The sequence below is a fragment of the Chamaea fasciata genome, unplaced genomic scaffold (genome assembly GCF_029207755.1).
Source record: "Chamaea fasciata isolate MVZ Bird 193981 ecotype frontalis unplaced genomic scaffold, bChaFas1.0.hap1 SCAF_10, whole genome shotgun sequence".
Classification (NCBI taxonomy): domain Eukaryota; kingdom Metazoa; phylum Chordata; class Aves; order Passeriformes; family Sylviidae; genus Chamaea; species Chamaea fasciata.
The window spans coordinates 15708887-15732641 of record NW_027094095.1 but is presented as its reverse complement, the minus strand read 5'-3'; the positions used below and the strand labels follow the sequence as shown (position 1 = coordinate 15732641).

General features: G+C 38.2%; 1 protein-coding gene and 1 non-coding gene across 8 annotated transcripts in view; one reads left to right on the top strand and one right to left on the bottom strand.

The window, feature by feature from the left end:
* The window catches only part of BCAR3 (BCAR3 adaptor protein, NSP family member), a 94728-nt gene that overhangs the window by 70523 nt on the left and 450 nt on the right, over nt 1-23755 (bottom strand). Inside the window, exons 1-5 of one of the 7 annotated variants that reach the window (XM_066192432.1) lie at nt 20364-20381; nt 19817-19933; nt 18057-18265; nt 16418-16480; nt 13764-13936 (exon numbers count right to left, since the gene is read on the bottom strand). The gene's annotated coding sequence lies outside the window, so the exon portion shown is untranslated. Of the gene's footprint in view, nt 1-5208; nt 5304-7799; nt 7983-13763; nt 13937-16417; nt 16481-18056; nt 18408-19816; nt 19934-20363; nt 20382-23755 lie in introns of those variants that run through there. The other 6 variants (XM_066192433.1, XM_066192431.1, XM_066192434.1 and 3 more) reach the window with 6 other exon arrangements.
* On the top strand, nt 23627-23712 carry TRNAR-UCU (transfer RNA arginine (anticodon UCU)). Its single transcript is given in 2 exon segments — nt 23627-23663; nt 23677-23712. It is a non-coding gene; the product is annotated as a tRNA-Arg (tRNA).

Genomic DNA, 23755 nt, shown 5'->3' with positions numbered 1-23755 from the left:
TAATTTCCCTTATTGTGCCGTTTCTATTTCAGCAAAATTGACTTGGATTGTACTTCCAAATTAAAACTAGCCTCCTGCTGTGACAAAATAATTTATTAGTATAAATTGATTTATTGGACTCTTGCCCAAGTAAGTTTCCTTAAGGTTTTTAATCACTTGAACTTGGCATGCTTTCCTAACTTGAGTGAAAGGCCCATCAGTTTTGTTTTCAGATAGATTCAGATAGACTTCCACTTCAGATGTACCTTTATCTTTTTCTGTCATTAATGAAATCAACAAACCCTCTAAATTACAGCCTCAATAAATCTGACCTTTCCATGCAACATCATGTACACCTCATGTCCTGTGTTGTGGCACTGAGTAATAACAGTGACTAAAGGTCTGCCCCCTCTGCTGAGCACAACTATCTGTGCTTAACTAAGCAATTAATTCAGGAATGTTGTATTATAATGCATGTTCAAGTGGCAGAAAGTTTCTGCCATTTGAGTGCCAGTTTCTGAATGCTGTAGAATGAAAAACTAAAAAAATTGGAAGTGGTCCTGAAGCTTGTGATGTCAAATCTCAGAGATCTTACCACCAGAATAACAAAAAACCTACCTCTCTCTTCTTTAAACAATTTGCCAAGTGTAAGACGTGTTGTAAGTAGTACAGTTAATTTTTGAAAATACACAGATTTACAATTTAAGACAGTAAATCTGTGTATTCTGGAAAAATCTCAAAAGATAACTGTTTTGTAAAAGGAATACTAAAGGCAGAGTGGGAAAGCCAGAAGGTATCACTCAGTGACCCCAAACTTGCTTCATCTCCACAGACGTGTTAATATTTTAGTGAGAAAAATAACCTTCTTCTCTGAGATTTGTTTCTACAGTAATGGTAATTTGCCATTTTCCATTACATTTGTTCTAGCCAACTGCCTTGAATAGATTTTGCAGTTAAGAATGGGACAAGGTTCTCCTAACCTAATAAAGCTATAGGCTGGTAATGCACTTACTAAAGTCTGTTATAAAGCCAAGTCCATCTTTTCTGCTAGCAAAAAGGGAAGGGCACCTGCAGGATGGGGCAAGAGACAGAAGCAGCAGAAGCACCTGAAAAGCAATCCAGCAGCAGAATCAAAGTGTCAGAAACTGATCAAACAAATACCGGTACTGTGCACTAGTCACCAGAGAAAGCACTTATTGGGCCAAGGACTGTGGCTAAAAGGAGTTAGAAACTAGGAGCAAAAAGTCCTTCCTCTTTGTATTCACAGGAACGGAGCTTGGTACATTGCACTAAAACTGGATGACATCACAAGTAAATGATCTCCATTCTTTTTTTCAGAAAGGAACAATATGCAAAACCTTGATGTTTTGGTTAACTCTGCATGAAAAGCAGTAATAGGTGACAATTACTCGTTGTGTAATAATTAGTACAATCAGATTCCAACTCTAGACTTACATGAAAAAACATCTTAAAAGACAAGAACTACTTAAGAAAGAATGTGACCTTGGTAGAAACCTCATGCACAGGGCATCAAGGGTGAAGAGAGAAAAAGCACACTAATATAATGTTAAAAAAGGGTTATGTTATTACAAGGATGATGGTTTAACAAAATGAAACAAAGAAATAAAATTATCAAAGTAGTAACGCTGAGAAATCCCTGTTATAACATGTAGAAAATACACAAGAAAGTAATGAAAAAAGATGTGAGAGAGACTTGACCTGGTTGAGAAAATTACCCAGAAGAAGGGACTGTTATTTCAAGTTAACTCAGGTGTCTTCTTTCCTTCACCGTACACCCACAAAAAAACTTGTGCTGCCACAAAGCAAGCAATGACAAGGAGCTGTTTATATAGCAAAAGTGAAAAGTTGAGACATTGAGCATCCGGTCAAATCCTGCTACAGGTTATGGACTCCTCTGCCATTCAGAACAGAGTCTGCATGCAAACATAAACCCATTAACGTATCCTGGACTGCAAAATTAAGCAAGTGAGGCACAGACTTCCTTACTTTGGCCAACTGTGTTCTGGGAACAACTACAGTAAAAGACTGGCAATTCTCTAGGGAGTGGCAGCACTCTAAGTCACTGTAGCTTTTTGATTCAGTGCAAAAATCAGGGCCCTTAAACAGGAGAAATGATAAAGCCGCACAGAAAATTTCAGTTCTGGTTTGTAATACCCAAGAGGTTTAAAAACTGGGGTTTTTTTTGCTCTAGAACAATCTGAAAGCCTTTCAAGCATACCAAGCTGATGTACTCCTAAACAGTTCCTTTCTCCCGTAATGAAAGGATAGGCTTGATTGAGTTCTCTATCTCTTAATCCCATGGGAGTCTATGCAGAAGCTATATCACTGAAAAGTGACAAACTCACCCATTTTACTAGAATCATATTTCATGATTTGTTGAAAAGAGATGAGTACAGGAAAACAGTAGCAAAACCAAGGCAAAGCTCTGTACCACCAAGGATACCACTATCTTGCAAGACTTCATTTGCAAACAGATCAAAACAAGCACTTAAATTCAAGCAGTGATTATTACATTGAATTTCAAATACAAATGAAAGAATGTCGCACCAAAACTTCTAAACCACCATATTTTAAAGTCATAATCAGTATTTGCAACATAAGTGCTAAACAAAAAAAGATATTAAAAATCCTGACTGTATATATATGAGATTTAACTTTTACTCTTCTTTCCTCTTTCTTGGAATTTCTAGGCATTTCATCTCAAGCTTTTACCCTAACTGCGACTATTAAAACATAATTTAAAACTCTGAATTCTGAAAGTTCTATGGAAAACTTGAATTGAAAGTGAATTATAATCTCTAAGAAACACATTTAATTTTTGCCATAATGCAAATAGCAAACATAACTTTGCTTGTAGGACACCATAAGCTGCAAATATGAAAATATTCATACTGCTACCAATTTTTTAGCAATTTTTATGAATTTTTCACAAGCTAGGTAGACACAAGTGAACTTTATAGATTGCTTATAGTTATATTGTGAACTATCATATTTTCATCAAATGAGTTAAATTAAAGCACAAGTCTGATAATCTTATAGGGTAAGGATATGATGACAACTCCTCCTAGTGGAAGCACATCTGACACAACAAAATTCAGAAAAATACAGATTTCCTAGGTATCATGCTCTGTTTTTTGCTAGTACTAGCCAGCTCTGCACTTTTTCTACCCTTTACTGAATTAAGCTAGTCTCATCCAACTTTACAGTATTATAGAAAAACGTCTATCGGCTCTTAAGGAAGGTGAAAATCATTTCCCTTTAAAGCTTGCTGTTACACTGGTATAACATGGTTTCTACACATAGCTGAGAATCAAGTTTGAAATTAATCCAAAGCAATCTTTTACTGTAGGACTGTGTTGCCACCATCTCTTAAAACTGTGGGTGAGACTGATGTGATGTAAAGTAACTTACATTTATTGTGAACAATGAAGCTCTGCTGATTTACTGATGCTGGGAGTGCAGCTCGCTGTGGCTCCTTTTTGTTTCCTCTTTCACTCATACTTTGTTTCAACTGTGCCAGGAATGATTTCCATGTGAATGAATCCCCTACACTTATCTGAATAGACGACTCTGTTCACCCAATTCCATCTCCAAGGCTCAGACTGTCACAGACATTACACATGCTGTTCAGCCTGAACCTAGAGGAGTGGTTTGACCAGAATAGCTCAGAGCAGACAGAGCTATTAGGAATATGCAGTATCACGTAATATGCTGAACAGGCTATCAATACTCTAATTCATTTATTTTAGTCCCTGATTTCCTTCACGTTTCCTTGTTCAAATTTTTTTAAGTCCAAATTATTTTTGGTGAAATTTTGAGAAACTGTTGTGAATTCTTTGAAAAGAAACTATTAGCATAAACATTTTTGGCAGTCTAGGCACTGAAGGGATACTTCTAACATGGATTTTTATGTCAGTCCAACCTTTAGCAAATCTGTTGCAGACAACAGAGAAATAAATACAAAACATTACTCAACTTGTATATGCTGTTCTGGCCAATGTTTGTGTAAAGATAAATAGTCTCCAAAGTACCAATCAGGAGTTAAATACATTCTGACTCAGTAACTCAGCAACCACACAGCAGATTTTCATGCCAGACATCTCACAAAAAATGCCACAGACATCAAGCTACTTTATGTCAGACTTCAAATCAGGTATTTTCAGTTGGTGGAATGTCAATACTTATAAGCTACACCAGTAGCTCACAAGAAACAACTATGACAGTGGTTCATCATTCTTCATGTACTGCTTATGGAAGGCATAGACTAACCACCCTTTCTTCATTTTCCTTACATACAGGAGTATAACTTTCTCCATTTCATAACATCAACATATTTTTAATTACTAAGCCAAAGATCTAAAACAGAAGCAGCAGTTTTTCACACAATCTTATTCAATGGGGAACATAATGTTACACATGTCCTGGGTAGCAAAAGGATAAATGAGTTTAAAAAACGGTCTATGCAAATAAAACAACAAGTAAAAAGCTATTTAAAACAAAGACAGACACAACCAAGATCTCTGGAAATTCTTACAGGATGAATTACTAACATCTGTGGTGACAAGCTGGGGTAGTAAATATGCCTGTATACTTAGGTTCTTATAACACTTGTATAAGCAAAAGTTTGTCCTAGGAAGAGACTTTTGGTCCAATTCATGCAAATGTTCTTGCATTGCACATGGAATGCTCATGTGGCACAAAGCTGCTCCACTAGTACAAATTAGTTCAAAGAATTTTGAAAGTGTCACTTCTCTTGCAGATTTTAACAATACTTGACCCAGTGTATGGGCAATTCCCTAACTCTAGAGCCAGATTAGTCATTGTACATTCTCCTGCCACTAGTCTGAAGTTAAAATTAATGTACTTTTTATGTTTTTTTATTCCCAGAAATGGCACATGTTTGTGCTTAATGCAGGTGATACGCCAGCAATCAGGTGATCAAGTATTAACAAATCTAGCACATCACCAGAAAATAGTAGTACAAATCTGCAAATACGTTCAGTAAAAGCAACTTAGCAGATCTTTTGAAGGCTAGAGCTAATTTTAACAGTATTTATGTGATCAGACTCAAATGAATAAATAGAACTAAGGTAATCAAACATTTAAATAGAAAGTGTTGGTCACTACAGTCTAGTAATCTAAGTCTAGATCTTTCCTCTTTCTGTACGTCTGTGTGGTCTTTTACAGCTAGATGGGGGTTCATCCTACCTGCACAAGCAATGTGTTAGTTCAGTGCTGAAACTGAGCCAGTGTTCACTGTTGAAAAGACTCCACAGCTGCTTCTCAGCTTGAACAGCCAGATCCTATAATGCACCCAACAGTAACAGACTGTAAATACATATGCCATATAATCAGAAATCTGATTAATGCTAGTATGCTAAGCTCTCTGCGGGGAGAGGGGAAGAAGAAAAAAGGAGTTTACATCTGGGATTCTATGCTAAAATTTTACTGTGGACTGATCCAACTTCAACAATCTAATCCTGCTCCTTTCAACTCCTCAGCCATATCAGCCCAGAAGGTCCTTACCTCCATTGCACCAAGTCTACCATTTGTGTGGTCAGATGCTAAACTGGATACATGAAATGGTCCTGTTTACTGAAAACACAAAACCGTGTCCCTGCACAGTGTGTTTTTTTAAAAATGTGAGAGCCAGGACCACGGCCTGTCTCATATTCTGTAACTACTAGTTACTGCAATGGGTTTCTGAAATCTTTTATCATTTAATGCATTCTTCTTCAGCTCTTCTGCCCTTCAGAATAGGAAGAAAAGAGTATGACTGCCATATTTCTTTTAATAAGGCAGCCCAGAGACACAGAACTTCTGAAAAAGCTCTACCTTTTTTTTTTTTTTTAATATTCTTTTTATTTGCCTTCTGGTGTTTGAAACTTTATGGTTAACTTATGTCTTTCTTTCAAGAAATTCTACAAATTTATGATCTACAAATAACACAGCTTTTTTAAAAAGGCTGAGATATTCACATGACTAATTAACTCCAGGATTTGAGTGCTGTCTAATCTACCAAAAATGACTTGTGATAAGAATCAAACTGGCAGCAGAAATAACAACAAAATACATCACTGGTGCATTTGCTAAGTCACGACCAACAGACAAATGTGCTCTCAAGTTGTGCTTCATTCTGCACTCACAGGGCAGTTTTTGCAGTGTTACAAAAGGAAGGACTATGGTGGCACTTCTCACACACCCCAGTGCTGAGTCAATCTTAGCTTAAGACACTGATAATTGTGGTTGAGCAAACCAAGCTGATTTTGCATTGAAATGGATTAGAACAAAAAGTTTAGTTTATCTGAGCTTGGTTTCTCCTTTTCTGCAAGAGCTTAGTAGTCCTGAGCCTTTTTACTCTGCAACCTACCTTTGCTCTTGTGTATATATATTCATACTGCTCAGCTACTCTAAGCTCCTGAACCGTGTAGTGAAGAACAGGATTTGTCCCCTCCTTCCTACTGTTTGCCTCTCACTCTTCCTCAGTACTCCAGTACTCCAAGCCACAAAGTCATACCTGGTACATTTTCCTATCTATTGATGCATTCATTTTTGCTGAATTTTACAACAAAGTGATAAGAACTGTTTAGGGGTTAGGAGCAGAACATAACATGCTGGTTGCTACCTCCAGATTCAAAAAGCTGCACGATAAGTAATAAAAAAAGTTAACTTTGAAATAAAAAATAATTTACTTGTAAATTCAACACCCTCAGAAAGTAAAATCACTTGCTAATTTGTTTCTTTTTAATCAACCCATAATTTAAAAGGGAAAGAAGAATAGTACATTTCCTGAAGATGATCAACAATCATAGAACCATTTTGCTGGAAAAGACCTTTAAGATAGTCAAGATCAAATAAACAGGTTAATTAAAATAAATTACTGCATTCAATGAGAATGGCTCTGTAAGGCATTGGGCACAAAGCTGTAACAAATAAAGTTTTAATATAAATTCTGTTTTAATTTCAGATTGATGCTTTCTCTATTTTCTAAATGGAATGTCCTTGTATCCATGGCAGTTAGGGCTGGAACTCACAACACTACATAACTTGCACTGAGACAACCTGCATTAAAAAAATGGCTGAGTACCACTAAAAGTTGGGCTAAAAATTGTAACACATAGGAAGCTGCTTTATGGAGAGCTCAGCCATAAAGGGCAAGATGGGCCATAACCTCAACCTTCTTAGCAAGTCAATCAGTCTGTAAGAGTCAGACAGATCCTTTACTTACATGTGATTGTATATGCAAAAAGCAATCACTTGGTTTGTAGTACACCTTTGGACCCAAACAGCTAACAAGTTTAAATGTTAAAATACTTGGGATCCAGTTGGAGAAAACACTAGTAGCAAGTCAGGAATTTCTTTGAATCATCTGTGCTTACATGCAAAAATGCTACCAGTCATATTTCTGTAAATGCAGGGCAAGTCTCGTAAACAAAGAGCTACTTCCTTTCCCTTTGAAGATATGGTATAGGCAGTGCCAGGAGTACTAGAGACAGATAAAAAGCACCACAGGTAGATGAAACAAAATGCTGAGCCAGTCTAAACTTGCCATGCAAATTCAAATTTGTTCAGAGTATTTTTGATTAATTTTGTGGTAGCAAGCTTAATTCCTTACCAAATCTGTCCACATCCCATTTTTATTAGTATTTCTGTAGATAGCATAAAGGATTTCTTTCCAGTCCCTTCCTGTTTCCCTCCTACTCTGTGATGCAGTGTTACAGCATTCAAGCCATCAACCATCCTTAAATGGAGGCTGGATTCTACTGATTTCTCAGTCATGACCACTGAGCTTTCCTTACCTGCTGACTTCTGTTCTGCAGTATTCCTACTGACACTGTGCTGTGCACTGACCTTCTTCCTCAGAAGCTCTCCAGCCTTGCCTCCCCACATTCTGCTCCAATAACAGCCCGAGTGCAGAGGCAGGACGATCCACACTGCTGCAGTGTGGACACCTTCTAGTAGAACTTTGCTTCTCAAGTGTAACTTAGAGGATCTCAGCTGAGGTTCAGAGCAAAGCTGATTGCTTCAGCCAAGCCCTTACATTGCAGCAATCTCTGAACGCCTGTTCAGTGACACAGGTGTATCTTAGTTTGGGTTAAAATCCTAATGCATTGCAGCTGAAGCACTGGGCTTCTACCTGTAGTATCACTTGGGCTTTAGTTGTGTTGGCTGTAATCCTGCAATTACCAGATAAACTAATCAAAATTTTTATAGTGCATCATGTGCAAACTGAAAGGAGAACTTCAGCGCTTTTAACCACTGGAGTTTTACTTAGAAAACATTTCCTCTGCCATCTGTCTGAAGCTTTATGTATTACATTAGAAGAGCAAAAGACGAAGACAGTTCAGTTACAACTCTGCAGTGGTAACAGCAGCTCTGCCTTGATATATTTCCCTTCATTTAATACCCCACCTATTTCAAAGATATTCTAAGTGTTTACAAGACAAAAGAATATCTGCATGCAAAAATAACACAGACTTGCACATCAGCAGTAGTGTTCCACAAAATGGACCCAAACCAGAAGCAGCTCATCTCCTGTCCTGGAGGGCTTGCTCAATAGAAGGCTTTTCCAAGCAAGCCTGCATCCGGCTTGCTGCAGGAAGAGCATCTGATCTCTGCTGGAACAGGAGGGTGAGTGAGTTTCAAGACTGACAGCATTGCACTGTAAAACCTGCAGTTTATTAGCACAAGTACCTATGTTAATTTTAAAAGTCACACTGATAAATCTAGAAATTTGATGAAGGAAGTGCACCAATCTGTAACACAGTACAGACTATGCTAAAGTGTACAGTTGAGAGAACTGTATTAAAGCCTCTCAAGTACTTTAAGCTATAATATAAAGCAATATCTCCATATGATACTTAACATTATATGGAAAATTTCTGCTCTCACTTCTAATGACATGGCTGGGCATGGGTGTACAGAACTTGTACATGGAAAGCAGTGGAACACCTGTCAAGAGCATTACACTTATTGATGGTCCCCAAACTTCATGAGCAAAGTAATATGATTAGTTTCCTCCACCATTTTTGCTAATTCTGATATTTTAAAATTTTATTGCAGTTTTTTCAAAGTCGTTCTCTCTCTTGGTATAACTAAACAACTCCATTTTGTCCTGCTCCTCAAGCTTGTCCTTTAACTTTTCACTTTTTCCTCATCCAGTTTCATGGATTCCACTTCTAGTGAATCCTTCTAATAGTATTTTCAAAAATTAGGAAATAAACCCGGTATTAATAAGGAAGACACAGATAAATGTGAGATGCAGTAAAGAGGAAGAAAAGCAGTAGCTAAACCAGTCACATGAAAAGACATCAAGAAAATTTTTAAGCTGAAGCAAGTAGGGAGAGTAGAGAATAAAGAACAGGAATCTAACATAGACCAAAATAAAGAGCTGAAAGTCTGCAGTAAAACACGATTAGAGAAAAAGCTGACACGTGAGAATGACTAAAATTTTCCTTGTTTGTTTTTTTTTCCCCTGTTGTTACATGAGCAATTGTGCAGTTTCACTAGTGGAAGAGTCTGTAAACATGTTAATAGCTCTAGAAGTAGATCAAGAGTTCCCTAGATAATAGGTTTCTGTTTTCTAAATACATAATTTTTCCCCATTAATTAAAAAAAATTCCGTAGTTGAATTGCATCAGTTGGTATGTTGTCTTCTGACTGAATTCCTGTAAAGTAATGCAGTCCTCAAGGCATTTTTTAAATAGCTTTATTTTGGCAAGTCTTAAGGGAAAGTTAACAGCAGAACTATGCAATTTGAAAAAAAATTGTTAATATTCTGAAACGTTGTGATGTAAGGCAAGAAAAAACCACTAGTATTGGGGAATTGTAATGAAAAAATCCCAAATTACCTTACAGTAAGTAATAATTTCCTTAATTTGGATATCAAGACAGATATACAGATATATTTAATAATAGTATTTTTCTTCTTAAATGGTATCTGCCTGCATAAAAAGTGTTGGCTTTTTAAATTTTTTTTTTTTTGTAAAAACTAAACAACAAACTCCCCATGCCCCAATAAACCCAACCAAAACAATCCACAGAGCTTTTCAGTCTACTACAGCTTTTATGTCAGTGTTATGACAAGGTTTCAGCTGACCATAATTTCAACTGTTTGAGACAAGGACAGGACAAAAAGAGACAAACCAAACTGAAAAATGAAAGTGTATGGAGGAAGTGAAATAAAATTACTCAAAATAGAGGTATTTTTTCTCATTCTAAGATACAACACGTTTATGATGGAGAGCTGCAATAGCACAAGCAAACAATATCCTGTAAATCTTAGCTACTCTTCAAAACCAGCACTAGGCCCTATAGCTGAGAAAAAAGTTATGCAACAGGGAACTGCTACAGCAAGCTTAATGATGGGGGATTAGAGTTGAGAGTGAGAGCACTAGACATTCCTTTCTAGCAAAATAGTTCAAATCCCAAATGAGACAGTTGGATAAATGAGCCAGAGGGCCTCCATTCATTCTCCAGCAAACAACACACCACAAAAGATCCATACATTATGCCAGGAAAATACTCAGCAAGAAGGAGAAGCCTTGGAAATAGAAATTCTTGACTTAGAGACTGGTTGAAGGTCACTGCTCTAACACTGCACAGCTCATGTATTTGCATTTGATATATTGATATGTAAAGGAATTTCTGAGTTGTTTATGCTCTTTTAGTTCTTGCAAATGATCCAATGATGGGGACAAATATTAATCTTTTCAACTTCAGAGGTTAATGAAAGGGGATTAAAAGAAATGCTTCACATTATTGAAGGATCTACTAAGTCTATATAGACAAACTGTTTTGTATTTTCTGTATGAAGGAAAACAAAGTCAGATTTAAAGTTTTCAGTTTTCACACCAGAACTTCACTATAAATTAATAAGCCTACATCCCATTTATTTGTTAAGATCCTCTTTAATGGTTTCAGAAAATTTCTGTTAGCTAATTAAACATGATGAACTGATGTTTACTGATTTGCTAACCCCCTTGACTTCAAAACAAATCTATGCTACATTGATTTTTTACATTATTCCATGATGCTTAAATCAAATGAGATTAGACACAGTTAAGAAAGAAGCATTAATCTGAAGACACTACTCCATCAAATAAAATGACAGGCTTTTCATTAAAAATATACAGAAGAAACTCCAACAGTGACTAGATTATTTTCCTTTTTTCTCAGAAACACTTTTATATGACAAAAAGGGTACTTAGCCTGGCATCTAATTATAATTCAAATCATATAATCCACTGCAAAGGATTACACAATCCTTGCACAATTTGTGAGTGCCATTTACTGCAGGAACCAATAATGCACTGAGATGTGGAACTTCAATGATGCAACAAATCAGATATGTGAGTGTCCAAACACTGGCACTGGCGATTGCAATCAGCTGCTGGGACACATAGAAAAAGTTTTAGACATGAAATTAATGGCTGTTTTCAAGATGTTTAGCCTTAGCAGTTTGCTGTTTGAACTGAGTTTATTACTGCATGTGACCAAAGAGGAAGATACAAAGAACACATTTGCTCTTTTACAAACACTTGACTGAATGCACATGCACACAGCAGACACTCACTAATGTCATCCACCATTACAATTATTGGAAACTGCTGAGTGATTCTCCTGGATTCCAATCTGACAAATACTGTCTGAGAGTATTCCTGTACTCTTTAGTCAGATAGAGGGATCTTTCTCTAGCTGGTTGATGAACTACAGTCAACTCTAGAAATATGGTGTGGTGACTCAGCAGTAGGGACTGTAAGGTAAGGCATGCTTTATTCTTTTGAAAGCAAAACCCACCTTCAAACATGTAATTCAGAGTATCTTATAATTTTGCCATCCAACCAACAAAGACGACATTTCTTGAAATCAAGTTTCTAAGCTCATAAAGTGCAACTGCCTCCATCTATAGTACTTGCACTTTGGTTCTTTTTGTTGCAGCACACTGGCTGCAAGACTTTGAGGAAATCAGTTTGAAGAGCAGGACACATATGGATCCTTAAAGCTTCAGCCCAGAAAATAAGGGAATGGTTAAATTAATTGCACCATCAGGGTCCATGGGCAAGAGCCCATGAATGATTAATGCATTTCAAAGTTTTTCCTATCTTCCTCCTTTGCTGATAGCACGGCATATAGAAATAGAAACCCGTCTCTGACCCCTGCACATAGAACTAAAGCCAGCACAAGCAAGACAAGAATGTGACATAAATTACATAAATTGCTGTTGTAGCTAAGTTTATTTGCATACTGAAAAATCTTTCTTTGAAGGTGCCAGCTGCTGGTGAGATGAATGTGGTTGGTGTCATTATAAGAACACCTAGAAAGAGGGGTATTCTGATATTACAGTATCACAGAGGTGAATATGCAAACAAGAAAAGGCAGGGAGAGATCAAAACAACCATATTTAGAAAAAGTATATTATATATATAACACTGTGTTACCAGCGTTTCGGCACCCTCTTGTGTTGACTGGTGCTCAGGGTTAAAATTCTGAGAAAAAATCCACTCTACCTTACTAACTGTGAAGACACTCCTCATGTACATAAACAAAGGATCTTACTATTCTAAAGAACAAAATTTTAAAGCACAAAAACTTTTAAAACTAAGAAATATGCCGAAGCACTAGAACCCAATCCGTGTAATTCAATAGCAAGAAACTTCTGTCTGAGTATCTACAAAACCCTTGTGGTTTTGATAGTTTGGTGAAAGAGTTACTTCTTTCACCAAAAGAAATATCAGAAATATCTCTTCATAAATATCTCTTTAAATAATTTATCCTTAAAAGGTTCTTTGTTTTCAGTTATGTATTATTCCAAAATTAATCTTTTACAAATGTAATATTAAAATGAAACTCTCCTCTTGCTGTGTATCATCCCTCACAAAGAAGTTGGTGCTTGTGCCATGACTGCAACATTTTTCCAAGAGCTGAGACAAGTACAGTCATGTGCACTGAGCTCTGAGCAGCGCTGCTGTGAGGGAGGAGAGCAGACATTACCCTGCTGGCTATTACAGCTGCTGTTTTCCTAAGCCTTTTCTGCCATCCTCCAACACTGTTAGATCACAGACATTTACATGCAAACTTGTCTATGTAACACGTTTCAGGTCTTTTCAATCCCCGTGATTGCATCTTTTTAATTGATAGTGAAGCTGACATAAAACTAATAATTACAAAGTAAAACGTTTCTAATGTATCCCTATATTTTTCCTCAGGATTCTCCCTTACTTTTTCAAAGTCAGCTGACAAGATATGTGAAAACCAGATTAATTTTATCTTCCAAATAATTTAGATTGATAAATTCACAAAAAAATACAAAGCCTATTCATAACTCTGGAAAAATAAAATTGCCCAGAGCATAATGCAACATGAGAAGAAAGTTTCCTTTTGTTACTTAACTTGCAACTAGTTGACACATACAATTTTTATAAAAAATATAGACCATCTAAAATCTTATAAACATTTCTCTCTCAAAGTATTACAACATTACAAAAAAATTTTAATCTACTTATCTTTGGATTTGACAATATCCCACACTATTATATATTCACAGTTACTTTAATTCAGAATTTTAAAAATCCCTACTAGCATATTGAGCAAGAGCTGTCACAAGTAAGATTCAAAATTAAAATCTTTCCAGATTTTAAACCCACAAAAAGTTGATTTGGAAACATCTGCTGACACATATAATTATTTGTTACTAACCACCAAGCCCTGTTTCTAACAGTCAGACTGTACAGGTTAATAAATAGACATGCAACAGTTCTTACCATAGCAGGAGACTATCATGGTCTACTGTGAGCTCTTAAAATGCAAAAGCTTCTTGACAAAAGACACACCTTGAGAAGTTCTGTGCCCAATCAGCAGTCAGACCTGCCCAGGAGACAGCAGCTGATGAATCACAGTGAAGATAACCGAGCAGTGAGGTTGGATTTTTCTCCCCCTAAATCAAGGAGAAGTTGAATACCGTATTGAGTAAACTTTTTCACACTTTAATTATTCTCTTCACTTTTCTACTAGGTGAAAAATGTGCCGTCTGTTTGCCAATGAGCCATTATGAAATACAGAAGTTCCTACTTTCAGCTGAGAGTTTTGCAGGCTACTTCTTAAAAAAAATTCTTATTAAAAATTATTTTTTAAAAGTTTACTTATAAAAGGGAAGAAAGAAGAAAATTCAAACATCATCACCCCCCTGCCCCCAACAAAATGAACTAATTCATGTCGATGTAATACTGTGTACAAGCTCAAAACACCCTCCATCAGTCCAGAGTTCAACAGACTAACAGGGAGAGGTAACTTATCTATTCCAGGCATCACATTCTACTACTACTACTACCACTATTTTATTATTATTATTATTATTATTATTATTATTATTATTATTATTATTATTATTATTATTATTATTATTATTATTATTATTATTATTATTGACAATGATGATGATATGGAAGTTACTTAAAAGTTCCAGTTAGGATCACTCCCCACGCACCCAGGCTGTGTATCTACCCAGAAAACATCGGTGGACTCAGAGCCTAGCTGTGTAACTGCATCACTTTGCAGCTCTTTACCCAAGGGCTGTTTCCCGCCAGGGGAACTGATGCTGGGAGAAGATCCCAGTCCTGAGCGCTGGCCATGAGAGGCGCAGGCCGTGCTGTGCTGATGCAGAGCCTGGCGGTCAGGCCCGTGCTGTGTGACACATCCCCCGTGGCTGCAGGACACAGCCAGCCGCACGACAGGAGCCCACAGCTCTCACTCCACACTGCTCATTACACTGTCTCTGTGCCCTTGCCTTCATCTAAAAGTGCAACAAACACTTAAGTAAATGGAATTTCTGTTTGACATGAGAAATAGAATTTTTTTAAAGAAAATCCTACAAGAGCTCAAAGAACCAAAATGTCAGATGCCCTTTCCTGGACAGGATCTGCCCAGTGTGCTGAGCTTTGATTTGAGACCCATTCAATACTACACAACTCAGCATCTGGAAGGAAATAAAACTACCTACACTATCCTTTTTCTTTACAGTGTTAGCCACAACAAAAGCTATTTTAAGCAATACTTTATAGTCTGTCTTCCTTACTGCAACCATAACAAACCCATATCTCATGGTGTAAATCAACAGATCACTAATTTGCTCTTAGATATAACTCAAAGGAAAAGAAGTATCACATTAGGAGTGTTAAAATTCATGAAAACAAAGGATTCTGCCATTTCTGTAAGTATATTACAGTTAGACTGCATGTGGCTTGCAGGTGTAAATTCCCACGTTGGATGAATGTCATACAAGCTTTGCCAGCACAAGGATAGCAAAACAATCTGAATTTCTGATTTTATGAAGAAGGAAATTAATACAGCCTGGGGAACTGATTTCAGCATGTTCTACCATGTTTTAGCTGCACACTCACTCTAAACCCATTCTGCATTGCAGAAGTGAAGACCCTGAAAAAACAATCTCTACCCAAAGCCAACCCCTTAACAAAGTTTTGTTAGCATCATCAACACTACTCTCATTCTCCATAATCCAGGTCTTTATGTTTCCCCTTTGCCCCTTCTTTTTTTCACTTACACTCTCAGATTTTCTGAAGATTCTAAAGTAACTTTTCTACCAGATTCCATTACTCAATTTTAGCGCAGTGTTAAAGTTACTTGTCCAGCCTGCCTAGAGACACAATTTCTCACACTTTCTCCAAATGCTACTTCACTCTTTCTCATTCCTATTAGTAACATAAAACACACAACTATCTCTAGTAGATAACTGTCTTGCTGTCAAACAAGAGGCAAATCTTTCAGTCAAAAAGCACAAGGCCTCTATGTAACAAATACCAATTTCATAGAAATGAATACCAAATACAAAAAGGGCCTATTTCCCTTCCAAACTACCTGTGAATAAGATTAGTCCTTGGTAAATTATGAAGCCATATTCCTCTTTTTAGACACACAAAGGAATGTCTTGTCATCACAGCACTAACAAAAGCAAGTGATACTTTTGTAGCAGGTTTGTGGAAAAAAGGCCACTTGTATTGAAACCTGACTGAAATATCCCTGACCCTCTGTATTGGTGTAAATGTCTACCCTAATCTCTAATTTTGGATGGGAGCTATGATGGCATTTCTTTTGGCTCTTTCATACTATTTTCCTAGATTCCAAACCCTAGTGATTGCAAACTCAGATATTTACAAAATTAATTACAGTCATATATTGCAATAACAACAACAAACAACAAACAATACATTATCTCCATAGAGGGTGTGGCAAAAAATAAGGGGTCTTGTTAGCAGTGACTCCTATGATTTCCAGATATCACTGACTGTGGAAGCTGCTTGTTTCACTTCACTGCAGGAATGACTGGTACGTCTTACTAATTTGAATAAACCAAGATACACTTCTACAAAAGTATATCACAATTCTGAACACAGGAACTTACCTTTTTGTGTTGTTAGGTCAATGCTTACTGCTTGCCAGCAGTTTGAAAATGAAAGTAAACCCCCTACAAGAACAAAGGACATTCTTTTACTTCAATGCTGGAATTGAAGAAAATTCACTGCTGACTTAGAGTGGCAGAGCTAACTGTGCACATTCATCACAAAGAAGCCTTTTGTCTGCTCTGTCTGCACAGAAGACTCTTTGATGTGCAGCTTTTTGTTTCTTCATACTGTAACTTCTGCTGGGTGATAAGTTGCATTAACTTCAATGACTGGTTTTATGAGACAAAAATTGGAAGGAGAGTATGGAGCAAAGAGTATGCAAGGATTAGCTATAAAAATCACTTGCTAGTTCAATGTGCTTCCACTATGGCTGTTAAAAGAGAGAAAAGGTTGCACTGATAGATTACAAAGGTGCAGAGTCCGAGCTCAGTGTTCTCCTTTTGGGCTTAGTGCGAGATTGCAACATGGCATTCACTTACACAATATCTAAATGACTTCCAAACCAAATTTACCATGCTTACAGACACAAAGCATTTTTTTTACATTAGTCAGTTTTGAAGCACTGATCAAATGAATACTCTATATTAGAGCATACCAATATAAGAGAGAGCTGTGTATTTAGGTAGTCATTTTAACAAAGATTCTCAAGAACAAATTTTAATGTGCTTGGTGTATGAACTAACTTTGCAATTTTCACTTTCCTTTCATACATCTGTTATCTTCAACACATGGAAAATTAAGCCTTCCAACTGTAATACAAATTAGTCAGACTTTAACTTGGCCAGTACAAGATGGCAAATCTGGGTCAAATAATGAGCATAGTCTATTGCAACTAGCAATAAATTCGGCAGATCTACAGTTCTGAAAGTAGTAGTCTAACTGTTAACATAATCATAATCATTATACAATTTTATGGATGGAAAATAAGAAAAAGGAGATTGAAGTACAACTCCAGATAGTTAAGTCAGAGCTGAGCTGGCTGTGCTAGGACTGGCAGACATTTGAGCAAGTCACTAAACCATGAGTCAGTCTACCTACAACTGGAATTCTGCAATCGATCTTCTTTTAAAAAACCATTTGATACCCTCAAATTGAATTTTAAAAGTAAGAAAGTAATAACTAAAATATACATTTCAGGTAACTGCTGTTCTATTTCTAATGACATCTTAGTTTTCCAGCTGCGCCCAAACTTCTAATTCCTTCTGCATCTCTCCATCTTGCAAGCATTTACGTCCTGACACTTAGGATAGGTCCCCAGCTCTGCTGCTTTCACAGAGGAAGAGTGAGATCCTCCCCTACCTTAAGAACGCCTCTTCACTGACCCTGCATCATCACTTCTCTTTAGATTACCATAACCCTTCAGGATGTCTTCTTTCCTATCCCAGCTTCTTCTGCTCACTGAAAAGATCTGGCCCCTTGTAACCTTCACCCTCAGCCCCACAGCTTCACTGACCCTCCTGATATGTCCTTGGTGCCCACACAGACTCAGCATGGAGCATAAGTCTAAGGACCAGACAAGCCTTGACAGTCTCTCTGCAGTGTCCTGGATCCTGGCACTCAGCAAACATCCCAAAACATCACATCAGCATGGCAGATGAATGTTTCCATTCCCTACAGATGGGAATCTCTAGTACTTACCAGCTGTTTATCACTCTTCTTGTTGATGCTTGGCTGAGGTTCAGCTGGCTCTGATGCCTCCCCCAATGGTCCTTGTTCATTCTCATCTTTTCCCACGGCACCACATTTGTTCTTTGATGGCACTTCTGCCGGCAGAGAAGGAGCCTTCTCTCCTTTTGCCAAAAGTAACAATGCTCTCCATCTGATTTCTGTTGATCTCTCCTTTTTTCCTGAGGGTATAAAACCTGCTGATCTCCTGTCAAAGCTTCTTTTCCTCAGTTAGCCCCTTAGCTCCTGTGCACCCCTGATCTACCCTTTAGTAGCAATTATATCATAAAAAAGCCCTGAGGTCTTCTCTTACTAAAAAAAATATTTCAGATTTCTACCTGCGTACAAGAGAATGCTCATTTTCACAAGAAGCCACTCTGATCTTTCTGTAACTTGTGAAATTAGAAGAGATTTGTTTCCCTTTTGGAAGACAGCATGCAGGGATACAAGAGGCCCAGTGATGTCGTTTTCATGACATCTTTTTGTTCAAATGAGACAGAGAATCCACAGGTAACTGCTTTGTAGTACAGGTGCTCGATGATCTTCCTTGTCTGATATGTGTGTGGACCAAGAGCTGCTGAGCATCTTCTCTGCACAACTGTGCCTCTGCAGGGTGTGCTGCTCAGTCACACTTCCTTCACACTTGGAGTAAAAGAATAGATATGAGAAAGGTGAAGAATGTGCTCAAACAGTTAAAAGGCTATGGAACTGATTGGAGAGTTGTCAATTCCATAGAAATATTATGGAGCTAAAACCCTGCAGCTGGATATCACCCTACAAGAAAATGTGAATGGCTTGCCTGGCCATGCTTCAGGGGCAAGACAAACCCAGGGTTAGAATTTGGGAATTCTGCCATCCAGTCCATTACTTCATATTGCACAATGACCTTAGCTACAAAAATCAAAATTCATAAATTCTGATCCAGTTACAACAAGTGAATATTCAAGTAGGCAAAGCAAATTTACAATTAAACCTTTAAAATACAATTCACATTTACTGGTTTGAAAATCCACAGAGGGATAATTCTGCTGAAAATTTCAAGTATGGTAAAATCAACATACATTTGAACAGATTTAGTAAAAACTTGTTGGGGTCAGGAGAAGAGTGTGTTTATTATTCAGGGGTAGATTTTCAGTCTGTGCAATATTTATAGTTACAAAAGGAAACAATTTAAAAATAAAATTGTTTCTGTGATTACATCAGTCAGTATTAGACAGAATACTGAGTCAGTCACTCCTATTCATAACTGGGTGAAAAGTTAAATGTAATTAAGAAGCTTTTCATCCCATTAGAACATGCTTGGCAAGATCCTTCCAGAAATGGCATTGACTACACACATCCAACCTTAGGGACATATCTAGCACCCAGTGATGATCCAGTGATAGGACATTGTGACCCCACAATAACTTTTAGCTGTCAAGAAAAACAGTCCACATAGTATTAATGCCACACTGAGAAATTTAAAGAGCAGTGAATCCCATGATACTCACAGCCCTCATCAAAGAGGCTGCAGCCATTTCTATTCCTATCCCTAATCAGAAAAGGTATCATGCAATAGAGTAAAAGCTTTTTTTCCTCTGAAAGAAAGGCAATGACAACACTTAAAGCCTGGATTTATTAACCAGGATCTGTTACCTTTTGCCATTCACTTTTGAGAGATGCAAAGTGACAAGCAAAATACATAATAATAAAGAATTTCTGGAGGAAGTTTAATCTCAATTTTTTAAAGTTACCTTGCAGATGACTGGCTTGCACAGCACCACATGGAATAAGAAAGCATCTGCTGTCCATATTTCACAGAAAGGAAAAAGCATCAGGCTCCCACTGTCACCAGCACAGTAGTTTCACAGCTGGAATAGAATTTAGGATTACATCACTAGGCTGCAGATACACTTTTTCTCCTGAACTGCATAAGAGGAGCTGAGTTACAGTGTCACCTGTAAAGCTGCAAAGGAACAACTCAACTGTAAATATTCAGTGGCTTAGTGTTAATTAAAAAAAAAAAGCCCCAATGGTTATACCTAGATTTCAAAATGTAAGACAAGACCAAAATTTCGCACTGTCAGCTTTGCCTTTGATAATTACTAACTCAAGGGTGTAGTCTTTAAGAGTGCTTTGGCTCTTAAGTAAACTCATAAACATTATTTTTAAGAAAAACAAAAAAGGGGGCTTTTTAAGAATAGAATTTTAAAATATAGTGAAAGACATCACTTTGGATATTTTTGAAGGGTATTTGACACAAACCATGCATTTCTGAAAAAAAAAAAAAGATGAACAAACCAGATCAAAGTAACAACAGAGAACATTGAAATTGTCTTGAAACAGACTCCCATCTCTCTGTAAATCAGATGTATTCCACTTTTGGCAAGAGGCACTAGCTGGCACTTCTCCAAATGTCCTGTTGCAGTGCTCTGAGGGATGCCACAAGATTGCTCAGGTTTGGTACTATTAGGGAGCACTCTTGAAGTAAATGGCTTTGCAGCACCTGATCTGTCAATAGAATTACACAGAATTAACATTCTAAACCCCTGTAGAGATGATATGGCATAACACTTCTCGATCATAGGTCCCCAGCTCCTCAAAAGCACTGCTCTTGGGAACTTCTCCTGTCCAACCAAACATATTCAAGAGGACAGAACATGCATTAGTCCAACAACAACCATAACTAAGAGAATTGGAAGAGGTTCTTAACAGTTTCCTGCTGGCAGCCTCACAAATTCTCCAATACCCCGATAGTCACATGGAATTTACAGCCTTCACTGAGGAAAAGGCAGAGATGCAGAAGCATCTACAATGCAGAGCATTTACCTTCGTGTTAGGAAAATAAATGTTAAAAAATGAACCAAACTGTAAATTACCAAAAGAAACCCTCCCTGATAGAGTTCTTTCCAGTACCTCAGACTTTGTGCATCCCAGCATCTTTTCCTGCTTTGAAGAGTGCTTTCTCTTGCTGCACTACACAGGTGAAGCCTTAGAGCAGTAGGGTTGTAATAATCCTCCCTGAAATGTACAGATGGTGTAAGGGTCCCATTTAGGTAATCTATGCATGAGAGCCCTCTCTGCCCTCTTTCAACAAGTGTATTAATTACACTTGTTCTTTGAAAAAGGTGGTGGTACCCCCAACAAACATCTGTGGAAGCCCTGCCAATTTGGAAATTGCTGTTGTAATACATTTTAAGGCTCAAATCTTACCAAAAGTAATTGGATATACAGTAAATAGCACTACAGTACATTAACAGAAGTTAATGTTGAAACCCATGTTGTAAACAGTCTCTCAAAGATCACTTCAATTTCATAAATAACATGTAGATTTATTTTAATCAATAGAAGACTGTTATATGATGATAATATTTTTTTCCTGCCATTTGGTGCACTTCCTGGCTTGTGTATTCAAGGTATTCCTACCTCAGTTTCTCCTCCCATTAAAAATTAGCAAAATGGCACGTTGTTGAACTCAGTAAAATTTCTCTGAGTGCCAGTAACTAAACCCAGCACAACTCTATTCCAAGTAACTTCTGTTCCTTGAAAAAGAACATAAAGTTGAAGAGGAGCTGAAATGAAAGCCAGCTTGCAACAGAACTGGACTTCGGACAGTCCCAGAGGAGGGAAAGTCCAAAGGACTGATCTGGATCCAGGCGCCAGCAAAGGTTAATCAGATCGGTCGTTTTTGCCTATGGCCACATTTCCTAAGTTCATGACCCCTGAGCTGCCCTGTTTCTCGTGCAGTAGCTCCATCTGCTGTGCAAAAGCAAAGGTGGACTTTGCACCGGGACTACATTTACAGAATAAAAAAAGCAAAACGACTTGAATATTTGGAAACATTTCTGGAAAAATTCCAAACGTTTCCCTAGTCAGTCCTCCTGAATGAATGAAACCAGCCTTTATCTACCTTGATAAACCAACCATCCACAACGAAAATATGAGAGGAAGTAACAATCACGCGAGAGTCACAGTTCTTCACTCTTACAGTCTCAGAACCAGTCTTGTGACAGAAAAGGATGGTTCTCCTCTGGTTCTTCCCCATCTGCAGTCGCTTAGTGCCATGCTGTCCAAAGGTGTCACACTACCAGATCCACTGGTGAGGCACCAACACTCATTGCACCCCACAATGAATGTGCCCAGGTGTCCACAAACTACAAGATGTTTACAGTGATTCTTAATTACTTTCAAGAGGTTTATTTGAATAGCACAAACATGAATTTAAGATTATTATTCTGAAGATCAACTCAGTTCTTAAAAACAAGACTTCTGTTTCTTTTCTGCAGTACAGGACTTTGGGGAGTCAAATTTTCCAGACTCTGCATTCCTTTACCAGGGGCACTATGACTTTATTATGTTCCACAACAGAACAATTATGGCAAGGCCCAGAGCTTGCAAATTCGACCAGACCTGCTCTGAATCTTGTACCGCTTAGTGATTCTTGGTTTGTTTACAAATGTTCTGACTCGACAACGGCCCGTTAGCCTGGGGGTTGTACCTCCAGTTTGGTACTTGCTGTAACTGCTGAACCATTCCAGCAACCTCCTTTTCTGGGCAGCATTGCAGGAGCTCTTCAGTCACCAGGCAGCTCAAGAGCTGTGGCTTACTGCTGGCCACAGGCACAGCAGCTGGCTTCCACAGGACACCAGGGAACCACAGGACACGCTGCCGGAGCGCCAGAGTCACCGCGCTTCTTCATGACACTCGGTACCTCAGCCCTGGATGCAATACCTCGGGGAGCGTGTATCCGAGTCAGTTTATTTTACATCGCTGTGATTAGCTTCCTTCTTCCTCAGATTTTAGGGTGTGCTTATTTACACGCTTTTCTCCACTCCTATGGATACCCGTACTTTTAAATGATGATAAAGTGCAGCACGAGGTTCTCACGAAGTTTTCCTGCACAGGCCTCACTGCGCGGAGCTCTCCTCGGGGCCGGCAGCCCCGCGCCCCCTCCTCGAGCCGGCCACAGGCTCCGCTTGCAATACACTGGAGAGCAAGGTTAAAGAGAATAACCGCATACTCTTGTCCCTTGGGGTTTCTATTATGCCTATTCTTCATTAAAAAAAATACTATCGCGGACTTGTTTCAGACTAGAATTACAGCTTTTATGGAAAAATCTCTTTCTCAATCCACGGGGGAGGGCGGTGCTACTGAGCATTTACAGACATCTGGAGGAAGAGTTCCTCAATAGAAGGCAATTGTGGATTATAATTATATTCCTCGAGCATAAGGATCAATATTGGAAAGGCCAGAGTGGAACGACAACAACTATTTTATACTGATCACTGATGAAGTCGGTCTTCCGTAGGAAAGGAGGACGCAGCGCTGTGGCGAGCGCTGCGCAGGAAGCCGTGGGCCCCACCCGGGCCGTGGGCAGCGCTCAGGCAGCACGCAGGGGCTGCCGCCAGACTCGTTTGCGCTGCACCGTCTACGACTAACTCTGTTCGTGTTGGTGAAGAAAACAAAAACTGAAATTAGGAAAAGAAAAAAGCCGAAACATTCGGGGGCTAATGCGTGACGGCGTGCGCAGGCTCTAAGGACAACGTGCGGAAACTCCAACAGGTGGCTCCGTGGCGCAATGGATAGCGCATTGGACTTCTAGAGGGTTGAAGGGATTCAAAGGTTCCGGGTTCGAGTCCCGGCGGAGTCGTGTCTTCCCTTTTCTTATTTTTTTATTTTAATAAATTTCCCCC